Source organism: Macrobrachium nipponense, chromosome 17 (assembly GCF_015104395.2).
Source record: "Macrobrachium nipponense isolate FS-2020 chromosome 17, ASM1510439v2, whole genome shotgun sequence".
Taxonomy (NCBI): Eukaryota; Metazoa; Arthropoda; class Malacostraca; order Decapoda; family Palaemonidae; genus Macrobrachium; species Macrobrachium nipponense.
The window spans coordinates 18,255,408-18,277,768 of NC_087210.1; positions in this window are offsets into that span (position 1 = coordinate 18,255,408).

Sequence of the window (22,361 nt, forward strand, 5' to 3'; positions counted from 1 at the left end):
TCAACTCGACTTTTTAAATCTTGGAAGATTCATACCTGATGCTTATTTTCAATAAAGAGACAACCGTGCGTTAACTTAATCTTTCCCAGTAAGGCTTTATTGTATGGTGTTGCTAGACTCGTTCATCTCTCTGCCTTGGTTGTTATCCCCCGGTTCCCCAAACCTAACCAAGTACCAGTTTTGTAAGACACCTCTTATGACAGTACGAGAGTATTGTAGATATTTAAATGGACAGTATTTGTCACTAGTATGATTGATTTCTTTCAAGTGGAGTGATTTCAACTCTCGTAAATATTCCAGTTGAATTCACGTCAGTACTTAAAGTCGAAATTTAATCCATTCACACCATGACAGCCTATTACCGTTTGTAACATGTGACTCTTAGTGATCAATCTTTTACAAAGAGCCACATACCACAAACTGGGCCTTGAGTTATCATGAGGGAAGATGCGTTCCTTTTAGTTCTAAATAGTGTGCCTGGATCTGACTGGGATATGTGTAACAGGATAGAATCACCTTGGAACTTTCCTCATAGCCGGATGGTTTGGTCCCTCACCTCTGTAACAAGACCGAAGGGTCAAGTTTCGAATTCATCCCAGCCCAGATTATCTCATTGTATAAATTCAACTTGGGTGTTAGTTATTCCCGAGGTAAAATATATTCGGTATTGGACATAACCAGGAGAGATTTTCAGTCCTCTCATGGAATAATTCTCAACATTACTGAAGTAACAGAAGTAACTCCAGTTCTTTGCAGCATCAACGTCATCTGTCTTTACAAATAATTTTTTTTTTTCGTAAAAGAAAACATTGAAAATTTAAGCATCCTTCTCTCTTTTTCCATCCCTCTTTTTCAACCCCTTATTACAATTAAATCACTAAATTCTTTAACTGAATACTATATTCGAAACGATATGTTCAGACCAAAGTATTGTAAAACATTTCAGAGTTGCTTATTTTACGGGAAGTTAACGTTCTACTGGAAGCTTCAATCAATACTTCGCTGATATGGCGATTTTCCCAATCTCTGTCAATAAAAATGTTTTATTTCTGGACCTATAATGAAATGCTTTCTGGGACGGTGTATTATTTTCGGAATGTCGGCTTCGAAGGTAACGATAGTTGTATTTTATTTCTGACAACACGTGACAATAGCTATAGATAAGTGTCTACTATTCTTTGTGTAAAAACTGTTGGTAACAACAAACTCGCACCAACAAAAGCGACCACTAAATTACATAAACCAGAGCAACGTTGTCAAGAGGTGAAGTAATGAAAGTGGCAAATGTTTAGTCCTTCCTTTAAACACTGACAATTCTATTAGTCAAGGCTTCTTAAAGATAAACCTCGTTTAAACTGCTAATGGTCCTTCTAAGACCAGGTTACAGAATGTAGGGGGGAGACCAAAAATGAGGCAGAATGACTTGACATTCCAGAAAATAGACAAACTGACAAACCAAATGACTAACACAGAATGATTGCATGTCTTGATTGCTAACAGACTACTTGTCCTGATTACATATCCTGATTGCGAACTACCTCATCCTACCAAGCATGAGACAAACATTCTAACCGACTGACAAGAAAACATTTTTGGATATCACAAGAGCAGAAAGGAAACTAAAGGTAGGTTTACACCTACGCACTTTTGTGTTGCGGGGTGTTACGGCGTGGGACCGCAGGAAACCGTTACAAAATTGACGCGGTGGGGAGAAAAAGTGACTGTTATTGGGCGGCGTGGCGCGGACCCGGGCGGTGTGTTACGAGCATGTCACGGCGTGTTGTTGCGGTGTCTAGCGGAGTGTTACGGAGTTGGCGCGGTGTTATGGTCGTTTTTTCTATGCCAGGGCACACGCTCTTGCGGCTTTGTTACTCCGTGTAGCGGTGTGTTGCGGGTGGCTTGTGGTGTTGTTGCAGAGTAATAATAACATAATTCATAATAATGAGACAAATGAGAAGCAAATGATGGATATGTTAAGCATAGAAAGTAAGAAAATGAACATGAAAAGCATAGAATGTAAGAAAATGAACATGAAAAGCATAGAAAGTAAGAAAAGGAACATGTAATGCATAGAAAGTAAGAAAATGGACATGAAAAGCATAGAATGTAAGAAAATGAACATGAAAAGCATAGAAAGTAAGAAAAGGAACATGAAAAGCATCAGCATAGGAAAGTAAGAAAGAACATGAAAAAGCATAGAAATGTAAGAAAATGAACAGAAAAGCATAGAATGTAAGAAAATGGAACATGGAAAGCAAAATAGAAAAGTAGAAAATGAACATGAAAAGCATAGAATGTAAAAGAACATGAAAAAATGAAAGCTGTATGAAAATGAACATGAAAAGCACAGACTGTAAGGAAATGAACATGAAAAGTGTAGAATGTAAGAAAATGAAATTGAGACTTGGTTTATACCATAACATTTTCAACTGCAAATATCATATATTATCAATTGAGGTCAATATGTCTTTAGTCTGGTGCTGATTTTTCATTGTTCCCCTGTAAATAACTATGTCAAATCAATGTTAATTATTGCTTCATCATCATATTTGTATGTGTTCATGTTCATTTGATCATGTTCTCAATATTATATTATTATTCTTTACCTTGTATGTTATTATATCATTTGATGGCCATAATTATTTCATGTTACAATTCATTTTATAGTTCAAGTTATTTTCCGATTTCTATTTATCTCATATTTCATATATCATATTTCATGTTAGATTTCCTGTTATATTTCTTCATGTTATTATTCTTTATGGCCATGCTTTTTCATTTTTCAATATCATTTCACCCAATCATATCATCATATATGATGTCATGACATATAAATTAATCATCAATAAGGAAAATGTAAATGCAAGTCAGTATTTCAACATATTTATTACAAAAAGAAGCATTATCAATGATATAAAATGCACAAAATCATTTAATAGTAAGAAAATAACTAAAAAATCATTTAATATTAAAAAATAGAATTCTATTTATTTATACATTGTCGACAGGCTGTCAAAGCGCGAATGATGGCCCCGTGGTCTGTCCGGCCCCTTTTATCCTCCCCAGAATGCGCGGCAACCTCCCATCCAATCGACCTATGTTTTTGTCAAAATTAAGAGGTGGTTGTACAATTATTGATATTCAGTGTAAAGCGAAGTCAATCATGTTTAGTACATTTCTAAAATGTTTAAAAGATCGTTGTTTTGGTTACCAAATGATTGTTTTTTATTGTAAAGTCAGAGCAACCTACCTTATAGAAAATGAATGCCAACATCAGGATTGCACTATTTGTACACCTAGTTTTTATGAAAGCATGATAAATATATTACGAAGTGCTAATAAGATGACCTCTTATCCACAGATAAAAACGAAATTGGTATATGACCATTTAATGAAAAACAGTGAATATGTTCCAAATATTGAAAAATTGTATCCACTATTCAACTGGAAACTAATTTGGGAACATGTAAATAATAAGTATATTGAAAATAAAAGTTGAGAAATTTTGTTTAAGTATGTTCATGAAGTTTTAAGTACAAATGATAGGCTAGCCATGATGAAAATAAAAGATGTTAAGGAATGCGGTTGTGGATGCATAGAAACTAATATGCATATGGTATATTTCTGACCTTTGGTTAAGAATTTGTTGTCCTGGGTATTCGAATTGCTTAGAAAATGTTGCAACTTAAAAACTAATAGCAAGTTAAGGATTTTAAAACTAGATTTTGAGGCAAACTCAAAAAAGGATGAAAATACAGCAATGGTAAGAATAGCAGATTTTATTTCAAGTATATGAATGGCAAGATATTTGGGAATAAGTACTGACCAGCAAATTATTAAATGTATAAAGAATAGACTGTTAAATACATTTAATGTAAATGTTATAGGATTTAAGGCTAATGTTAATAAAATTTTCACGAATCAGTATGTTTCTACTTTAAAAAAATATTTAGAAAAATAATAAATTGTAATATTTTTGTATTATACATAGATCTTTTAATGTATATACAAAATTGTAAAATATAATTTTGTAAAGTAATATTTCTCAATAAAAGAAAAAAAAAGTATTGAGGTTCACTTAAAAGAAAAAAAAAAATGCTACCTAGGGAGATGCTGTAACGCGCCGCACGCACGCCGCACGCCCCGAAACATGTACGCGCCATTTATTAATCGTGTATGAAGGCGGTGTAAGGGCACCACACGGACACCGCACTGCGCCGGAACATCACGCCGTAACACTCCCTCGCGGATGGTACGACGTCGCACCACGTGCGGTGTGGCATGGCACCGTGCAGGTTCTTACCTCTTTTGTTGCGGGGCCGCGCCACACCGCTTACAGCTTCGTGCGACTTCATCCACCCGCCCGACGCCGCGCAGAAATTTGAAATTATTTGAAATCCGGGTGGCGTCACGCGGCTTTAACGGTCTTCGCCTGACCCCGCCAGCGAGATGGCGCGCTTTTGGTGCGTTTATAGTGCAGTTTCATGCGGTTTCTTGCGGTCCCACGCCGTAACAAACCGCACCACAAAAGTGCGTAGGTGTAAACCAGTCTTTACAAACAAAGAGGCTGATTTTCTAGCAGGCAACAGCCTGTTATTTTCACCGTGATAATTGAGATTGGTAATTACAGGCAGAAAAAAAATAAGACGCAATATATAATTCGAATCATAATCTATATCCATGGTTAATTAAAGAACAATACCTGAATTAGAAGTAGGACTGTTGCCGTCGTAATACTTAGGCACTAGTATGCGAATATATTTTACACGGTTCAAATGGATATAAACTGGCCAGTGCTGTAGTGGAGTGCATGCTCAGTGGTTATTGCGTTAGTTTGACGTCTGAAAGATGAATGAATTAATTATGATAAATTATCGACTTTTTCATATATTGGTGAATGGAATAACAATTCATACATAACTTTCGTAGTACTGTTAGTTATATTTTAAAAGCTAATGTATATCCTGACAGTATTTCTTCAATACTAAAATCATTGAGCAGTGTTCAAGTGTTTTCCTTTTCAAGGAAGTGGTTCGGACCATTTTAGAGATTAATCTAATTTTCCTTATGTGGCATATATTATAATATATATATATATATATATATATATATATATATATATATATATATATATATAGACACACACAGATACATATATATATATATATATATATATATATATATATATATATATATATATATATATATATATATATATATATATATATATATATATATTATACACACATAGACATATATATATATATATATATATATATCTATATATATATATATATATATATATATATATATATATATATATATATATAATATATATATATATATATATATATACATATATATATATATATATATCACTATATATATATATATATATATATATATATATATATATATATATATATATATATATATATATATATATATATATATCGTTTATACACACACATACATATATACGCGCACGCAAACAAAGGAAATAGCTTGAAAAGCTTTTATCAGATTTCCTCCGGCGATAACACCACCATTCTCCACTTCGCTCATTCAGGTCGGGTCTCATGCACATGAACGACTGGAGGCTCTGTCTTCATCCCCACCTAGATATGCCGTGTGGATCTTTCAATCTGATCACAATGTCCGCAATGTCGACGCTCCCTCGATCTGTCCAACACAAGAGAAATCTTTCGGCACTCCCACCATCACTCGAACGGGATACGCCGAGTTGATTTAAAATCACTTTGGAAAGATACGTTTCCCCTTCTACTGTAGAACTTGCTTGAGAACTAAATAAACAGCAACTGTCTACGTTTACATAAAACTCACTCTCGGTCTATTTACTTGGGAATTCGCTTTGAAATCATCTCTCTCTCTCTCTCTCTCTCTCTATTCGAACCATCTAGAGTATTATTTGTCAGGTAGAGCAGTAAAGAATTCTCGTATTCAGTATGATTGGTTGGGACAATTTTTTTGATAATCTGTGAAAAGATGTTCTATAGATTTGCTACGTACAGCAAGTAACGCTACCTACACGGTTTAATAAAAAAAAACGTTTAACACCAGATGATCGCTAAACATAGTAAAGTTGCATGGACGTTAAATGCAACGTCTGCAGATATTGAAGATATTAGTTTTAGAACCTGCCACTGATTCAATATAAGTTTAAAACTTATGTCGGCATAGATAAAAACAGAGAGAGAGAGAGAGAGAGAGAGAGAGAGAGAGAGAGAGAGAGAGAGAATTTCCACAAATTCAATAAGAGAACGAGTTCCTCAATTTTCCAAAAGTGTTTCCAGCTGTAACATTTGAATGGGAGGAAGTCTGTCTATTCAGCAGCGAAAACCGAATATTCGTGTTTTTCCGTAGAAGGAAACTTCTCGGTTAATCATCAGGTGAAAGGAGAGAAGGGAACCTTCTTTGCATTACAAGGAGATTGATGCGCTTTTCAGTGTTCTCGTATTATACACACATGCATAAATATATATTTATATGTGTTTGAATTGAGGAAGGTGTACATTTTGCTGTAAACGTGTACACGATCATCCTCTACTGAAGGTTATAGCGAATAACTGATAATGGTGCGAGATCCTAAGATCAACAACCAACAGTTATGAGAAAATAGTCATAAGGCAAATTGGTTAAAAGCGCATCATAATTTTATCAGTATTTTCAGTAATGATCAAATAATACAGTCGCCTCGCCTATTAATATTTTATAATATTAAGTTAACTGTATGTCGCTAGCTCTACAGAATTCCTATGGTCAAAGTTCACAATTTTCTTAAATTAATTAACTTCGCACAAACACTCATATTTGTATTAATTGCAAATATGCGTCGGGAATTCGGCTGTTGTATTAAATATATTTGCATTTGTAGGCAATGGTTGTGGAGTGTTGATTTTCTGCAATATTTCAAAATGTAGCTATGGCCTGGTGGTGATTATTCAGAGTTTTATTAATCAATTTCTGTTTCACTTTTGCGTGTAAATATTTTTAATAACAACAATAATCATCCAGTGGTGATTTGGTTTCAGTGGCTGATTTTCGAATTCATTTCCTATGGTGGCTTTGTCTTTGTTTATGTTTTACTCACGTGATCACAATTATAATGCGTTTAAGTTTGGTTATTGAAAGCGGTTTTTTAATCGTGAAATTGCTCTAAAAACTGCTTCACTTGCTCAAATTTTGTTTAAGAATTTACTTCTGTTCAGTATTTTTCATTCACTACTGGACTTATGCAGTGTATACAGTGTGTATAGATAAAGTGCCAAAATGGTCACGTGTTAGAAAGCAGTGAGTAATACTAATCGATATTATCCTGGAATGTCGCTCTTTTATTACAGAATGGGCGAATACGACGTCGTTGAAAAAGTAAGAAGTTAAGTGATTAGCAGCAATAATAACAGCAAGACGTAAGAATCTAAACTAGTACAGTGAATGCAAGTATTTTGTCATGTCTGAGGAAGCAATCCCTTGCAGGTAGGAGACCGATCATATTTCATTTTAAGGGAACTTGTAATGTAATTTCTCAACGTATTCATTATATCCTTATACAATGGGTAATCGTCCTCTATGAACATTGCAATGTTTTACGACTGTTTAGTTGTTCAACCAGGTCATTAATCCAAATTCCTCTCTTCCCTTAAATATAGGCAGATAGGTTTTTCTTAAGAAAGTGAAAAATTGTAGCTGTAAAAGGATAAAAAATTATGGTAATTAGGAGTAGCTTCCCATATACTAGAGTGTCAGGACAATGATGATGGTAACCTTAATTATATAAATTTCATGTAAATGTATAAAAGATTACATTGAGACTATTTTGTTTTTACATCAAAAGTAAAATCAAATATTACTTTCATATATTAACACAGGACCTTCACGTGGCTCACGGTCGCCAACTTTAGTCACTAGCTCAAATACGATTTGCAGTCACAATCTACTTTATATGTAACCGATTTCTATCTCCTTGACTTCTCAGTAATCATTGCCCCTTCCATCGATGGTTTATCTATATGTGAAGTCTTTAAGGACACTGGTTCCTTAATTATAACAACCAATACACATGGTTCGGTCCAAATTCGAAATATGATTCGACACAGTCTTGTATGTGGGATTATTTGCCGGTTTCCTATTTCTTATGCTCGTTATCCTGTTAGAAATGACTGATTTCGTAATTACGTAAATATTTTACACTGTAGATCTTCAAGCTTCCATACCATCTTATCACATACTTGTTTATTGTTGGATTATTTCAAAACTGAAATGAATCTTTAAATCAAAACTTCAACACAACTCTCTTCCTTCACACTACAAGTATCGTCTTCAAGACCTTTTATTGACGAACTCTAGCTCTTCCTTAGTAATGTTCTTGCATTATTCACTACACAGCTAAGAAATTTTAAACTCCTTTATAGCCTTTTTGGTAAATAAAGGACATCCCTAGAACAATTATTTTACAAAATGACCAGCTGGTGCTGACGTTTTGTGTCTTTTACAAAGAAATATATTACCCTCAAAAGACAGAGGAGCATCTTAATCTCCTAATATAACAGAACTCACAATCCTTTTCTTGTCAGATTCCAGATGAGTCATGTGTACTGCGTGGAGCATAAAGACGTATTCTATCACCGAAACCACTAGTCTTTCCGCTGCCTTGACGACCAATAATGCCGAATTTACTTGGCAATACGGGACACAAAATTACTCCCACGTTGCTGCTTACAGCCCTGCCGCTCCCCGAAAGGGGAATAACATAGACGGCCACCCGTAAGGAATTCAGGAATGAGAGTTTTCCTCCTGAACCGCTAAATATTTACCGAGTTTTTGGAATGAGCTACTAAATAATTAGTTGAGATGAGTCCCAAAAACTCGGACCTCTCTCTCTCTCTCTCTCTCTCTCTCTCTCTCTCGATTCATCTTCATCAATCTCTCCTCTCTCTCTCTCTCTGTTTTAGGAATCATGAACTTCTACTCACATGCGAAAACTTCAGTTTTCCTTAAGAAAAAAAACTTGACTCACTGGTGCCAAGAAACTGTTGGAATATAGGAAAAATAACTTTTATGCTAAACATTTTGCAGTTTTCCTAACTTCCACTGGCGTTCCTAATCTACAGTATACGTTTCCATCAATCCACAATTCATAACATTTACCACACAAGCTAAGACGCGCTCCACTCCTTAAGCATTTATTAACCATCTTAGCCATAAGCTTACTTGAGATGAGTTTCAGGTTTCTTTATTTAATGATACTTTCAAACTTTCATTGATCTCTATAGTTGTCACCTTCACCACCTTTCATCACTTATCATTAAGGAGCATGAACTCATCTACATTCCGCTCAGAATCTCCTCTGATTCAGCAAATTCATAATGGCATCAGCTAATTTTATTATGCACGTCCTACTTCTATAGACAGTAGTGTACAAAGAGATAACACGATCGCCACTCATCATTAACGTCGCATTTTTGTATTCGTCCAGTCTGTTATGAGCCTCAATTTTGTCTACGAGCATTTCACTAAAATATTTCGTATGCAAAGTATCTATGTTACGCAAGAGCACTTTTACTAGAGTAATATGTCTTTTCATTTTTAATCTCTTCTACTTCTTAGATGTTTCTGCATTCTTTTTCTTTTGCATCCTTATCATTCGCGGTCATTCTCCGACATAAACTCTTTCATGATGAGCATCTTTCATTTCTGCCTTTCTTGTATCACTCATTAAATAGCGCTTCAAATGACTCACTTCATTAAAATGCAACTACTCATTCTTCATGCATCGGATTTGAATTATATCCGTTATTATAACATCCATACACAATCTTTTGTAGTTTTCATCACTGTTTCTGGCTTTCGTTTTATTTATTGTGAATCATTGACTTTTTTATTCATCCCTATTCTACATTTTTGCAATTAAACCATATTCCTCCAATCACTGTACTATTAAACCTTTAAACACTCGTGTATTTGTAATATGCAGTTCATACCTTTTTATCCACCTTTTCATTATATACAACTCACATCCTTATCAAAACTCATTATTAAAGTAAAACGTTCAACTTTATTCCTTGCAATCTTCTTCCACTGGAGCTATGCATTATTTTTGCTTTTGCCACAATCAAATTACGTTCAAAATTGGAATCATTACTTCGTAGTGCGGATTGGCTACGTTTCAAACAAACAACATACCATAATTGTCTCTAGTAGCCACTGTTTGTAAATCAACTTGCTTTTTGTCACACCTAACGCACGATAACGTAATTTGGCACACTAGTTTATTCAGCATTTTCTCCTTTCTGAAATATTTGTGGGACCCTCTGCCAGGTACTCTCAAAATATGTTCCAGTCCTTGTCACCTGCTTAAATTACAAAAGGTACATAGGATGCATATTCAGCTCAATAAAAGAATAAATGAAAACAGTAAAGTGAAAAAAATAACTAAAGTTAATATTATTAACAACAGTCTAAGTGCCATAAGCACATACGTATAATCATTAAGTATAATTAAATGACTTTTTCCAAGTAAAAGGTAATCAGCTGTTGTGTATAGATTCGCTCGGATAATCCACAGAAATATGAAATATAGTGTCGTGAAAAATGATGTTAACAAACAATGCGTAGTAATGCCACTATTTATGAACTCGGACATAATTTTTTGACATTTCAAGTCTGAATCCTTTGATTTCAGTAAAAAAAACAAAAAAATCCAAAATAATGTCTGAAACCAACCCAAAGCACGACTGCTATATCTTTTGTTAACGTAAACAAGTCACCAACAAGCCGATGACAATTAGATAGGTAAGAGCAAAAGGACTATTTTTCCTCTATGCCTCTGTAATTATCGTATAGTTATCAATAAGAATAATTCCAAGTTTAATATGGTAACTTTATTCCGTCTGGGTGGATGGTTAAAAAAAGAAAATCGATTCGTTTAGCCACAGTCCAACTGTTTAATGGAAGATGGAAGAAGTAATAAGTTCGAGATGCGTTGAAATAATCTGCATAACAAATGTTTATTGCACGCAGAATTGTGTGGCTTATTAGTTTCATTTTTAATGACAAGTCGTGGTGCAGAAAATAAACATTTGTCTAAAAATGCGGTTTCCTGCTTGCAGTAAAACATGTAGTGTACATTCTGCATATTTATAACGTCAAAACAAAGTACTTTAGTACCATTTTGTCTAACCCTAAATTATTACGTTTTGTGGATTGATGTTCAATGTAGTGAAGATCTCGTGATAATCCCAAATTTTGAATACAGTAAGCAGAAAACCTTCCAGTATTTAATATTTAGTTGTATAACATCAGGGGTAGGGAGTCTGATAATGTTCTCATATAAAATCTAATAGTGTCAAAATAGGTTCTCTATTTCATTATAAAAATCATTCGAAAATTAAAGTAAATTCCTACTTAAATGTATTGGGATTCCAAATATCTAAAAAATATAATCTAACGATTCAGTTATTTTGACCAAAAGAAACATCATCTCATGCAAGGTCATATGAAATATCCTTTGAAATGTTCCTTTAAAGTGTAACACAAATCTTAATCGAATATGCGTGAGAAAAATAAAAAAAAAGAAAAACTTGAGTTTTGCGTCTAATCGAACGTTTCCTTCGTGTATATCTTCCCAGCATATTCCGAGAGCTCGCCTTCCTCCAAGATTCCGTTCTAGTCATTCCAAGGGATTTTTTCGTCCTTTCCATTGTCTTACTTCTTTGGATTTCACGGCTTTGATATTACCATTTACCAGCAAACACACACTCACACACACACAGAGAAGAGAGAGAGAGAGAGAGAGAGAGAGAGAGAGAGAGAGAGAGAGAGAGATATGAGATTAAATTTTAAAAGTTTATATTATACCTTTAACCTCTTCATACCCTGTGCCTACATCTCGTCCTTGTCGAGAGGAGGTCTCTATGACACTATTCCTCAAAAGGCGATCGAAGGAGATTTTGGAAAGGAAATAAAGATTATAAGTAACTCTTGGTACGGTCCGTAGCCTCTCCTTTTTCAGTACAGTACATGGGTTATCAAGGACTGCTGTTCCTCATGTGTGGATAGAGCATCAATGTCATTGCTAAGAGGACAAAAAGAAACGTTTGAGATGGCTATGCGAACAGAACGCTTACTGTGACGAACGGTATGAAACCAATCGAAATGCTCTCTGTGCAAAAAGAGATAGAGAGGGAGAGAGAGAGAGCGAGAGAACAATTAGCGTGGTCAGAACTGTCTCTTTTATCCCTTAAAAGCGGAGTTCCTATCAAATTATCTGTGCAGATCTAAGACTGTCGCAGATTCAGTTGAACTGGAATTACACAGGAATGTAGTGTTGTAGCTGCTTTTCATTCCTCTTGAAAAATACTGGAGTTAATAAGGCATCATTCAAGTTCTGTATGTCACTTACATTGTTTTTCATAAATATATTATATATATATATATATATATATATATATATATATATATAATATATATATATATATATAATATATATATATATATATACATGCACTGTATAGAACATTGTTAACAGCTTGAAGTGATGTTATAAATTACTGAATGTGGTTTTCTTGTGCATTACTTGATATATGAGAAGTCTATTGCTTTAGCCAATGACAATTTATAAGCAGGACGCATAATTTAGCAAATGTTTTTCGTAACTGATTTTTGGTTGCTATCTCATGAAAAATAAAATCAATCAAATGAAAAAAGTCGGCATTTTATAATAGTTTCCGGAAGTTAACACAGCTGTAATGTACTACGCTCAATTTGGAAAAAATTTTATTATTAGCGATACATGGATTTCCCGCACCACATAGTGTTACGAAGTACCAAATATCTGGTTACCTTGCATCAAATATTACCTCACCAAAAGCCAGACACCTGAACCCTCATAACACGTTTAAACGACTGAATACTCTAAAGGCAACAGTGATCCCTTAACACTTACCAGTATTGCAGAAAATCAGACTAAGTTCATCAAAACAGGTGTCAGGTAATCTTGTAAGTAATTAAATTAATCAAAGGGCATCACTCCATCAACAACTTTAAAAGTCTAAGTATTTCCCTGATTTCAGAAGTCTAAGTACTTCCCTAATTCTAAGTCACTTCAAATAAATTGAAGGAAAGCAAATCAATTACCACTCTATGTTTCTACCTAACATAAATGTAATCATAATTAAATATACTGGTATAAATGAAAATACTTATAAAAATTTTAAATACAAATATTTATTATTAAATTCAAAATTTATAAGTGAAATTCACAATATCAGGGAAAATTACTGTTACTTGAAAACATAGTAAAGTTTAATTAATTCTTGAATCAAATTAAGTATAATTAAATCAAAATTAATCTATCACAAAATTCAAGAATATTAATTCAATCAAAATTCAAAAGTATTAGGCAATAATTGAAAATCTGAAATTAATTCACAAGTGCTAAACAATAATAAATCTTGAAAAGAATTCTAAGTAAATGCAAATTAATTCACAAGTGTTAAATTTAATTAAATGTGCAATGATAAAGCAATGAAAATAACTAAGTCAATTAAATTGTGAATGCAAATGAAAATATAAAATAAAAAGACACACTTCAATAAGAAAATGAAACAGTGCACAAACAATGGAACAACCACAAACACAAAAATCAGCAATGTGTAAAAGTGTAAATCTTTTCCACTCAAAACATTGTAAACATCAGTTTTTACCAAACCTTCGTAAACACCTGTTATTAGTTAACCACACTTTCTATCCATTATTAGTTAAACACAATTCCTATCCGTTATTAGTTATTACCTAACCGTTATTAGTTATTACCTAACCGTTATTAGTTGCAACTAATAAAAATATAACACTTTAACTTTTTGGTATACCAACTTCTTTCTCTCTTGCTGCAGCTTGTATATCACACTTTTACAAAAACCAGGCGCCGTTACGAAACAATGTTTGTTCAGATTCCACAAAAGAAACTAAATATCACTAAATAAACTCTAAGAAATATCAAAAATGAAATTCTCACAAGTTACGAGTGACCAATTTACGTTACGTTAATATAATCTCGTTGTCGAGGGAGAGAGAGAGAGAGAGAGAGAGAGCGAGAGAGAGAGGGAGATCTAACTGCCTCAAGGTTCTATGATCGAATGAAATCTCTTCCTTTACGGAAATTCAACAGGGCAGATGACACAAACGTTCTTGTCACGAATGCTTCCAGAAAGTTCTGAAATCTGATGCAATCTCACATACAAAATGTGCAATTCCCACGTGGGACTGGACAAAGACATACACGTACAAGACGAGTCTGTTAAAAAAAAGACGTACTCTACTCGATCGAGACAGAGGCTGGGCGACAATTAAAATTGACATGTTTTGATGACAATGCAAGACTCTAGTTCGCTCGCTATCAAACGTGTTGATAGATTTGGGAAGCAAACGGAGATCTCTCTCTTTTTACGTTATATATATATTCTTTTACAAAATGTAATGCGAAATCTGAACACACATTTAAAACATCCTATTCTAAGCTATCTAGAAATCTGAAAAAATGTTGTAAAATTCTACATGACATTTCAAAGAGGGGAAACATGCATTTTGAAAGTAGCAATATATAATAATAGAAATCTCCAGAAAGCTGCTTTCATTTACTTTTATGACGCTATATATTACGTTTTTTGTGGAAAACAAAAAGGCTTACGACGGTATACTGTATAAGAAAAAGATGGCAAGAGGAAAGAAGCAGAAGTGATCCAATAAAACGCCGTCATCATTCAACCGACGAGGAAGGAGATAAATAGTGACTGTAATCAGTGTATGAAAGATAAATTTACGGAATGAAAGAGCATTGTTTTAGGTGCAGAGGAAAAATAATATCTTTTCCTATTTCATAAATTTATCGCCTTCGTATATATTAGCTCACATCGAAGACTGGGTCTTGTGTATCATACGAGTTATGAATCGCGTCTTCCTTTTCCTCTGCTGGATAATAAAACGAGACGATGAGCGAACGACTCTTCTCTCCTGCCTCCATCTTTCACATAACACCCAAACGATCATTTGTAACCCTCAAGTGTAAGATAGGTGAAAGGGTTACTATACTCATTTTTTTCCTTTTACTTATATCAAATGCCAATTTATCATTTTCTAACTTCTGTAAAAAACAAATACTCCCGTGTGCTGTAAAATAATGACGAGGACAAAGTTTATTAACTTATACATTGTTTAGATTGTTTGCACACTGCTTCATGAATAACAATAATTGTAAGGATAATATTAGGTTAATGTAAAATGAACCTTTGTCTGAACCAGATGTCATTGTACCAATGTAGCAAATAAACATTAGTTTAAAAAATACACATATAGTGCCGTTAAACAGCAACAAAATCACCGTATAATGTGTAATTCGTAATAGCTGAATTACCGTAAAATGATTGAAATAATCTAAAATGTAACCTATCCAAAGTAAGTTTTTATTTCCATCAAGGACTGGGCAAAAAATTCAGAATAGTTTAGGAAACAGGTTCGCAGATTTTTTCTTCAGAGTTTTCATGCAATATGACATTATATTATTAAGCGCTCTAAAGGTCTCTTCTCTAAAACCCGAAGGCTTTCAGTATTTGTTTTTCATAGCTTTCATATTTTCCAATAAAAAACATATTTCTTTAATCGAGATGTAGAATATACAAGTGAAATGTGAAATGTTTGACTCTGGATTATCCCCTAACGCAATTACTTGATCAGAGCGAGTATATTTTTGTTCTTCTTTTTTGTGAGTAAACAAAATAATTAGTAATAAAAGGGAGGTTAAAATGAGTTAAAATACGCACAAATATTGCATGGTGGACACGCTTGTAAGAAGGTACAACCAAAAAGATTATAAGAAGAAATGAACAACAATGAAATCAGGTAAACCTGATTATGTCTATAGTAAAATTAATAAATAGACGGTGAAAATAAAAAAGAAAGAATGGGTAACACAAGAAAAAAATGTCCTTTTTATGTAATTATCAGATAAACACTGACCCCATCAGATTTTTAACTGCACTTCAGGAGTACTGATACAGCAAATAAAACCCTAACTTCAATATCACATTAAGAGGTGAGCATAAGAAATGAAGTTCCCAGAAATGTTCTTTATAGAAGAAAGATTTGCCAAAAGAATACGAAAAGCAACTGAATGGCCTCCAAAACAAACAGCATGAAAGCGGCTGTTTGTAATTTTAAACAGTCTCTCTTCCGAATCAGTCAGTATCGCGAACCTTAGCATTTTCTTTTTAGCCGGAGAAACACAAAGATTTCCCTTTCTTTCGTGGCATCTCGACTCGACTTTTTAAATCTCGGAAAATTCAACTGTTTTAACCCCCGGTTCTCCAAACCAAACCAAGTGCCAGTCATCTAATACGCCTCTTATGTCAATACGAGACTAGAGCAGGTATTTAAATGAACACTATTTGTCACTAGCATGATTGATTTCTAGCGAGCGGAGTGATTTCAACTCTCGTAAATATTTCAGTTGAATTCACGTCCGTACTTACAGTCGAAGTTAAATCCATTCACACCATGACAGCCGATTACCTTTTGTAACAAGTGACTCAGTGACCAATCTTTTGCAGACAGCCACGTATCACAAACTGGGCCTTCAGTTATCACAGGGAAGATGTGTTCATTTTAGTTCTAAATACTGTGCCTGGCTTCCACTGGGATATGTGCTACAGGACAGAAATCTCTTCAGAACTTTCCTGATAGCCGGATGGTTAAGTCCCTCACCTCTGTAATAAGACCAAAGGGTAAAGTTTCGAATTCATCCCAGGCCAGCTTAGGTGTTAGTTATTCCCGAGGTAAAATAAATTCGATATTGGACATAACCAGGAAATATTTTTAGTCCTCTCATGAAAAGAAAACATTGAAAATTTAACCATCCTTCTCTCTTTTTCTATCCTTTTCTTTCAATCCACTAAACTCTTTAATTGAATATTATATTCGATACGATATGTTCAGACCAAACTATTGTAAAACATTTCTGAGAGTTGCCTACTTTACGGAAAGTTAAGCTTCTACAAGAAGCTTCAATCATAGGCTCTCTTTCTCACAGCAAGATTTGCCACATCACCACCGCTTCGCTGATAAGGCGATTTTCCCAATCTCTGTGGATAAAGATATTTTAATTCTGGACCTAAAATGAAACGCTTTCTCGGACGGTGTATTCTTTTCGGAATGTCAGCTTCGAAGGGAACGATAGTTGTATTTTATTTCTGACAACACGTTATAATAATTATAGATAAGTGTCTACTATTCTTTGTATAAAAACTCTTGGTAACAAGAAACTCGTACCACCAAGAGCGACCACTAAATTACATAAACCAGATCAACGTTGTCCAAAGGCGAAGTAATGAAAGTGGCAAATGTTTAGTCTTTTGATTAAACACTGACAATTCTATTAGTCAAGGTTTCATAAAGATAAACCTCGTTTAAACTGCTGATGATCCTTCTAAGAAGGAGCAGGTTACAGAATGGAGGAAGAGGCCAAAAATGAGGCAGAATGACAAACTGACAAACCAAATGACTAACACAAAATGATTGCATGTCTTGATTGCTAACAGACTACTTGCCCTGATTACATGTCCTGATTGCGAAGTACCTCATTCTACCAAGCATGAGACAAACATTCTTTCTAACCGACTGACAAGCGCCTCAGTGGCGTGGTTGGTTCGGTGTTTGCTTCTCACCTCGGTGGTCGCGGGTTCGATTCTCGGCCATTCCATTGAGGAGTGAGAGATGTGTATTTCTGGTGATAGAAGTTCACTCTCGACGTGGTTCGGAAGTCACGTAAAGCCGTTGGTCCCGTTGCTGAATAACCACTGGTTCCATGCAACGTAAAAAACACCATACAAACAATGACCGACTGACAAGAAGACAGTGGTGGATACCACAAACTTTCTGCTAGGCTGATAAAGAGCTCAACTACCACAAAACTAAGTGAAAAGCAGAAAGGAAGCTAACACACACACCCTGATAATTTAAGAGTGGTCATTATAGGCAAAAAAGTAAAATATAAGAGGCAATATATATATACATATACATACATATTATAGATATATATATATTATATATAGATATATAATATATATAGATAGATATATATATTCATTAATAATACTATTAATATAATATATAAGTCATATAATATATAATATATATATATAATTTCGAATCAATATTTATAGTCATTGTTAAATAAAGAACAATACCTAAATCAGAGTAGGACTGTTGCCGTCGTAATACTTGGGCTCTAGTATGTGTATATATTGTACACGCTTCAAAGGGATATAAACTGGCCAATGATATAGTGGAGTGCATGCATCAGTGATTATTGCGTTAGTTTGACGTATGAAAGATGAATGAATTAATTATGACAAATTGTGGAATTTGGTTTATATATTGGGTAATAGAATAGCAATTCATACACCATTTTAATAGTACCGTTATATTTTGAAGGTCAATTTAAATCCTGACAGTATTTCTTCAATACTAAAATCATTGCGCAGTGTTCAAGTGTATTCCTGTTCAAGGAAGCAGTTCGGATCATTTTGGGAATTAATCGAATTCACCTTATGTGGCCAGGTGCCCTCAAATGCAGTGTCTTATATATATATATTATATATATATATATTATATATATATATATATATATATAGATATATATATATATATATATATATATATATATATATATATACATACATACACACACATATTATGCACACATACATTTACACACACACACGCACACAAAGGAAATGGCTTGAAAAGCTTTTATCAGATTTTATCCAGCGATAACACCACCATTCTCGGCTTCGCTGGAGGCTCTGTCTTCATCCCCACCCAGATATGCCGTGTGGATCTTTCAATCTGATCACAATGTCCGCAATGTCGATGCTCCCTCGATCTGTCCAACACCAGAGAAATCTCTCGGCACTCGCACCATCACTCGAACGGGATACGCCGGGTTGATTTAAAATCACTTTGGAAAGATACGTTTTCCCTTCTATTGTAGGACCTGCTTGAGGACTAAATAAACAGCAACTGTCTACGTTTACATAAAACCCACTTTCGGTCTATTTACTTGGGAATTCACTTTGAAATCCCCCCCCCCCCTCTCTCTCTCTCTCTCTGTTCGAACCATCTAGAGTATTATTTGTCAGGTGGAGCAGCAAAGAATTCTCTTATTCAGTAAGATGGATTGGAACAATTTTTTTGATAATCTGTGAAAAGATATTCTATAGATTTGCTACATACAGCAAGTAACGCTACCTATACTGTTTAAGAAAAAAGACGTCTAACACCAGATGATCTCTGAACATAGTAAAGTTGCGTGGATGATATATGCAACGTCTACAGACATTGAAGATATTAGTTTTAGAACCTGCCACTGATTCAATATAAGTTTAAAACTTATGTCGGCATAGATAAAAACAGAGAGAGAGAGAGAGAGAGAGAGAGAGAGAGAGAGAAGAGAGAGAGAGAGAGAGAATATCCACAAATTCAATAAGAGAACGAGTTCCTCAATTTTCCAAAAGTGTTTCCAACTGCAACATTTGAATGGGAGGAAGTCTGTCTATTCAGCAGCGAAAACTGTATCTTTGTGTTTTTCCGTAGAAGGAAACTTCTCGGTTAACTCATCAGATGAAAGGAGAGAAGGGAACCTTCTTTGCATTACAAGGAGATTGATGCGCTTTTTAGTGTTCTCGTATTATACACACATGCATAAATATATTTATATGTGTTTGTATTGAGGAAGGTGTACATTTGTCTCTAAGCGTGTACGCGATCATCCTCTACTGATGGTAGAAAGCGAATAAAGGATATCGGTGCGAAATCCTAATATCAACAAACAACAGTTATGAGAAAAGTAGTCATAAGGCAAATTGGTTAAAAGTGTATCATAGCTGATGTTTTCAATGGGGAAAAGCATATGATTCCGAAGTTAGTGCACCTCATGCGGTGTACCGTAGGCATGACTAAGGTTGTTTGCAAGGGCATGCGGTCGTAAAAAACCCTTTGCCAAATCACAAACCATGCCCGATGTTGTAAGGAATATAGTACGGAGAGAAGAGGTTTCGTAGAGGATGATGCCTTTGATAGAAGGCAGTGGAGAAGGCGCACCAGGCAACCGACCCTTTAATGTAGGGATAACGTTGGGGAAAGAAAGAAGTGAAATCACTTACATTTATCACTAAATGTGGATATTTATGAGACGTTTAACAACAGTTTGGAGGCATGATTATATACGTCATTTACTTAAATGGGTATGATTTTAAGCTTATAATTAATTATTCATGTAATTCTCCTTATTAAACAAAAAGTACGAATGTAAAATCTAAAGTTTTACATATTTATTCGTGTATTTCATTATCTCAAATTTTACTAGACGATGCTAATTTTCTTGGCACTACTGTAAACAGACCCTTTCTGAAGTCAGCAAACACTGTATTCAATTTTCACGCACGAAAGGAAATAGAAAAACACACAACCTTTATTTTCGGCTTGAAATAAATGAGAAGGATTCGTTGAAAGCACCTATTAACGAAGTGAATATGATTATCGCAGTTAAGAAATAAGATAATTAAATAGCCCCTTTAATGAAAAAACTACTTCCTTTCCTAACAATGTTCTGGTGAAATCAGAAAAAAAGAATTTTAGCAATTCACTCACAATGGGCCTCGGGAAACCCTTCAGCCACACTGGAGCCGCCCCCCCCGCCCCCAACTCCGGGATGGAGCCTTCTCCGGACTAAAAGGGCAGTTCTTGTCACATTGCCTCTCTTTTTCTTCTCTAGCAAAACTTCATCGACAGACTCAAGTGATATATTAGCCTTTGAGAGAGAGAGAGAGAGAGAGAGAGAGAGAGAGAGAGAGAGAGAGAGAGAGAGAGAGAGATTTATTTTTGGACGACTTTGTTATGGTTTTCATTAGGCTAACACACACACACATAAATTATATATATATGTATGCATATATATATATTATATATATATATATATATATATATATATATCTATATATATTATTATATATATGTGATCTATTCATATATATATACTATATGATATATATATATATATATATATTATATATAATATAATAATGCTTATTTATATATATATATATATATATATATATATATATGCTTATTTATATATATATATATATTGTGTATGTGTATATACACATACATACATACATACATAGACATACACATACACATACTTACAGTGCACGATCCGCTTTCATGTGCTAAATCATTCACATTTGGTAAGCACTCCCTCACTTATTGGTAACCGAGAATTTTTTCCATTCCACCTATCAAGTTCTTTTACTCCTTCATCCACCTCTTTCATCTCAAAGGCACCCACTGTATATCATCTTCCATTCATTCAACGTGACCAGGAACTGAACTTGATTTAGTTCCCTTCATACGAGTAAGTAGAGAAGCCGCAGAGATTATTTCCCTTTTGATCTGCTAGTATTATTGTTTGAAAGTAATAATATTAAGTGTAAATAATGTTTAAAGTCGCCGAGTGGTTGTTGTTGCAAGAGGCGGTGTTATACCCATTAGAATCACTCGACCATACATAAATACAAGTATGTATGTGTATTTGAGAGAGAGAGAGAGAGAGAGAGAGAGAGAGAGAGAGAGAGAGAGAGAGAGAGCACCATTTTTATCACCTGCTTCCGTTGCAGAGGGAACAAAAGTATACTTGACTGTACAACTTGGTAATGGTCGCACTCCCTCTTATGTGAGTGTATGCCGAGTGTTTGCACTACCAAGTGGACAAGCACCTGAATAGAAAGGAGAATGGTTCTTATCTAAAATGAGTACGAGGTCGGAAACGAAGTAGACGTAAAGACAATAAGCCAATAAAAAAATAAAAATTATAATAGAAGATGAAGATTCGATGGCCAACTTTCTGGAAAGATTAAACTTGTTTTGTTAATATGCATTTTCCAATTCGTTAAGATTATACAAGTCGAAAAAATATAATCACACCAAGAGAGAGAGAGAGAGAGAGAGAGAGAGAGAGAGAGAGAGAGAGAGAGTTTGTGGAGAATGTGCGTATGCACCATCCCTCGGCAACAAATCATACCAATACATTTTCAGTGAAATGACAAAAGATGAAATCCTGTTGCAGATACGACAAAGGGAACGCTTTTGTGAAATTGAATATCTATCAAAATACATCCGTTCCCTATTAAGTATCAGTGTAGACATTAATATTAACCGTAATTTTTAAAAGTTACCTAATTTCAAATGTTCATCAAAATAAATAAGAGGACTATGGGATTCTTACAGGT